The sequence below is a fragment of the Arachis stenosperma genome, chromosome 4 (genome assembly GCF_014773155.1).
Source record: "Arachis stenosperma cultivar V10309 chromosome 4, arast.V10309.gnm1.PFL2, whole genome shotgun sequence".
NCBI lineage: Eukaryota > Viridiplantae > Streptophyta > Magnoliopsida > Fabales > Fabaceae > Arachis > Arachis stenosperma.
The window spans coordinates 97,722,456-97,727,151 of record NC_080380.1 but is presented as its reverse complement, the minus strand read 5'-3'; the positions used below and the strand labels follow the sequence as shown (position 1 = coordinate 97,727,151).

Here is a 4,696-nt window from a genome sequence, read left to right as displayed (position 1 = left end):
TAGGCATCTGCTGGAGAATCTCAAGAAAGGGAATATTGATATGGAGAGACTTAAATGTCTCTAAAAACCTTGAATATATTTTCCCTTTTTCACCTCCTCCTAACCTCTGAGGAAATAGTACTTTTGGTTGGTATGTTTCCAGCATGCCTTTATTTTGCAGTTCCTTGGCTTGCTCAGTTTCACTTTCCTGCTTAGCTTCTTCCACACCTTCCTTCAAGATTTCTGGCTCCTGTTCTGAGGGTCTGATTCCTTCTTCTTCTGAGACTTCCTTCAATATGGTGATGGCCTTGCATTCTTCCCATCTCACTCCCTTTTGTTCCCCTTTAGGGTTCTTTTCTGTGTCACTAGGGAACACTGCAGTTGACTTGGGGGCCTGTTGAGATAGCTCTCCTACTCGAGACTCCATCCTCTTGAGTTTTTCACCATGGTTCCTTAAGGTAGATCTCACATCATCCCTAAAGCTTTTCAACTCACTTATGTCCTGACCCATGTTTGCAAGCATTCCTTCTATCCTGTTTAATTGATCTTGAAATTGTTGGTTCGGATTAGGTTGGGCAGGTTGATTATTTTGGCCATGATATGGTGGTTGGGAGTAAGTGTTTTGTATGGCTTGGTATGATCTTTGGTTGGAGTTTTGGTATGTGGAATTGTTATGTTGGTTGGGGTTGTAAGGTTTGTGGTTTTGTGGTTGGGTTTGCTGGTTTCCCCACCCAAAGTTTGGGTGGTTTTTTCCAGCCTGGGTTGTAAGTGTTGGAATGTGGATCATATGGTTGCCTTTGTTGATTTCCTACATAATTGGCCTCTTCCCAATCACCTCCTTCAGTGTTTACTTCCTCTTGATCTTGTGTGTGTATTGCAGCCACTTGATTTGTTTCTAATTTCCTGGTGAGCTCTGCTAGTTGCTTGGCAAACACCTTGTTTTGGGCTAGAATTGTATCAACATGGTTCAACGCCATGACTCCCTTAGTGTTGTGTCTCTCTGAAGCATAGTAGTACTCATTCTCAGCCACTGTCTCAATCACTTCAATGGCTTCTTCCACAGTCTTTTTCCTATTCAATGAACCTCCTGATGAATGGTCTACAGCCTTCCTTGATTCATAAGAAAGTCCATCATAGAAAATATGCAATTGCACCCAGTCATGGAACATGTCTGGTGGGCATTTCCTTGTCAAATCCTTGAACCTCTCCCATGCCTCGTAGAGAGTTTCACCATCTTGTTGTCTAAAAGTCTGAACCTCAGATCGAAGCCTCTTGACCTTTTGTGGGGGGTAGAAACGTGCCAGAAACTTGCTTTCCACCTCATCCCAGGTTGTTAGGCTCCCCCTTGGGAATGATTCCAGCCACTTAGCTGCCTTGTCCCTAAGTGAAAATGGGAACAAGAGCAGTTTATAAGCATCTTCCTGGACTCCATTGGACTTCACAGTGTCGCAAATTCTCAGGAATTTTGTGAGATGTTGGTTTGGATCTTCATTAGCACTCCCACCAAATGAACAATGATTCTCCACCAGTGATATTAGCTGTGGTTTGAGTTCAAAATTGTTGGCCTAAATGGGTGGTTTCTGAATGCTGCTACCACAATTCCCAGAGGTTGGGTTTATGTATGAACCAAGAACCCTCCTCTCGGGAATGGCATTGTTTCCATCAGCTCTCTCATGGTTGTGAACTTCTCTATCCATGTTAAGATCTAGAGCTTCCTCAAAATTGTCCTCATATTCTCCTTCAGATTCTTCTTCTCCCAGTACTCTCTTCCCTCTTGCTTCCCTTCTAAGTTTATGTAGGGTCCTCTCTGGTTCGGTATATGGATGAGTTGATGTCTCTCCTCTCCTACCTGTCATACAAGAACACAGCACAGGCAACAAACAAGTGAAATACTCTTGGTTAATGGAAGAGTATGGTTAGAGCAGTTGAGGAATTAATTCAAATAGTTAGTGAGTCAGTGAGTTAGTTGCTTGAATTTAAAGGCATAAAAAAAGAAAGCAAGTAACAGAGTGCAGAAATTAAAATTTGTTCCGAGGGTTACCTGAAACGTATAGCTCGGTCGTCTGGAGAGGCCCGAGGTGGGGGTCAGGGACCCGAGCTTGATATGTAGAGTGGTTGGTGGTTGTACCTGCAATGACACTCCGATGCTTAAGTTAGCATGGGTCCAAGCAGATATGTGTAGAATGTGGAATGTGTCATACCTGGGTGCTCCAGTGTATTTATAGTAGTTGGCCGTGATCTTCCCTAGATAAGATATTCTTATCTTATCTTATCTTTCGGGAGTTTTATCCCTATCTTTGTGGAACCGCCTTTGCTAGGCTTTTTCGGCCTTTAGGTTTTGGGCTGCGTTCCTTTTGATGGGCCTTCCTTGCTTTGTTGTCCGAGGTCCGACCTTCTAGGCATGGGCCTTAGGACGAGGTCGGACTTTTCATAGATTTGCCGAGTTGGAGGAGCCCGGTCAGGGTATGAACAGTGCCCCTGTCCGAGTTCGTCCTTTTTTGGAGGTCGAGCTCGGGCATAGTAGTTTTTCAAAATTCAAAAAATGGCCGTTCCTGCATTTATTGCTTTTTACCGTTTCTCCTCGATTTCCGTTCGGGCTCTGTGGGGGCATTATTTATTTGTTCCCTTCCTTTTTCTTCGTTTATTCTGTTCCCTTCCTGTTTTTCTAAGTTTCGCCGTCTCCTTTTCCGAGCACTGCTTCTTCTCTTTCTTAGTTCTTCTTCCCCGAATCTTTCCGTGTGTCTTTCCGGGGTTTCCTCTGCGCCGCCGTTTCGTTCTCCTTGCTTCGGAGTTCTTCGCCTTCGTTTTCTTTCTTCCAGGTTTTGTTCCTATGTTTCTCTTTTCTTGTGATCGTATGCTTCTGTTCTTTGTGTGGCTCTTGTTTGTTTCTTTTTCTTTATGCCTGGGTTGCCCCAAAAAGAGGCGCCGCCATTGCTTGTTATTTGCATATGGGGGGGGGGCTCTTTTTCGTTCTCTGGTATTTTGTTCCGGGTTGCCTCATTTTCTTCGTTGGGTTTTTGTTTCTTGCTTTGCTGAATGGGTTTTTGCTGTCTGCTTTTATGTGATTTTTGCTTGCTGTTGTATTCTTCTTTGTAGGTAAGAGTTTTTATGTCTCGAAAGGTTCTTCAAGCGATGTCGACCAAGATTCCAAGTGGTCTTGGTTGGGTAGACCCTCTTCCTCTAAAAGTCCCTTCTGTGGTAGATTCTGAGTATTTAGCTAGGTTCCGTAGGCACTGTAGCATATGTGAAAATAGAGAGTCTGAGAGGGATTATGAACTAGTAGCCCCGGATTCTGAGGAGAGAGTGTGCTTCCCGCCCCTAGATAGTTCCGAGAAGCTCTTCTTTTATGCTTATGATTGTTTTTTCTCTAAGCTGAGTGTCCGACTTCCTTTTACCGACCTGGAGTCTGAGGTGTTATGGTCTTGTAACCTTGCCCCTACGCAGCTCCATCCGAATTCTTGGGCGTTCTTAAAGCTGTTTCAACTTTTGTGTCAATTTTTGGGCGTCGCTCCCTCTATTTCTCTTTTTTCCTACTTGTTTGTGTTGACGAAGCCGGGGTCGGGTGGAGGGAAGGTATCTTGGGTCTCTTTTAGGGCTAACCAGGGAAGGAAGTTTTGTACCCTTTATGATGAGTCCTTTCATGATTTTAAGAACTTTTATTTCAAGGTCCGGGCTACTGGAGACGTCCGACCTTTCTTTCTAGATGAGAGTGGGGAGCCTTCCTTTCCTCTTTGTTGGCAGGAGAATGTAGTGTCTGCTAAGTATACCTTTGAGAGTCTAGATGAGGTTGAGCAGGCTTTTGTGGGTGTGGTGAGCAGTTTATGGGGTCGGGCACCTCACTTGGACACGAAGAAAATGTTGGGAGATCCAAGCCTTCTCCGTTCCGAGTTAGGTAGTTCCCGACCTCTCCGAGATTCATCTTTTTTAGTATTTTTGGCTTTGCTTGTTTTGGTGGAATTTCTGTTGTGGTAATCCTTTTCTTTTATTCCTGCAGAGATGTCTTCTCAGGTGGATTCCATGAAGTTCCTTCGTCGGACGAAGAAGTCTGTGGCCGCTCGGAATATTGAGGCTGGGGGGGTTTCTGCCCGATCTTCTCCGGAGAAGACTACTGTGGGTGTCACCACTCGGTCAAAGACTATTCCGACCCCCCGGTTCCGAGCTATAAATCAAGATCCTCCGACCTCTGGGCCCGCTACCTCTTCTCCTCCTCCGTTTCTCGGGTCCTCCTCCCAAGAAGCAGAAGACCTCTCAAGAGCTTGCGGGTTTTAACGATAAGGATTTCGATGCTCTTGGTTGGATTGAACAGCATATTCTCCCTCAGACTTTTATTTCTACGGATGATGTGTCTATGGAGCACCATTTTCAGTATATGGCGCGGAGCTGTGTCCGGATGGCCAGTCTTCATGCTGCTATTGCCCGGGAGTTCAAGAAATCCCCCATTGGCGCTACCAGCTCCCGACTTGAGAAGGCTCAGTCCGAGTTCGAGAAGATTAGTGAGCTGAAGGCAGCTAGGATTACTGAGCTGGAGGCCTCTTTGGAGAAAGAGAAAGCTAAAGCTACCGCGGCGGTGGCGGCAGCGAAAGCATCTGAGGAGATGGCGAAGGCGGCGACGGAGAATTATACTCGGATATACGCTGAGCTTGTGGAGACAAAGGAGAGGTTGCAGTCTGCTCAGGATGATTTTTACGAGCTAGAAGGTCATGTGGCCAAGGGTATG

The 4,696-nt window shown here is 45.5% G+C and overlaps 1 non-coding gene across 1 annotated transcript; it reads left to right on the top strand.

Annotated features, from left to right (window-relative positions):
- The first annotated feature begins 1,146 nt into the window (after positions 1-1,146).
- Positions 1,147-1,250, top strand: LOC130978798 (small nucleolar RNA R71). Its single transcript, XR_009086412.1, has one exon. It is a non-coding gene; the product is annotated as a small nucleolar RNA R71 (small nucleolar RNA).
- Positions 1,251-4,696: the final 3,446 nt, after the last annotated feature.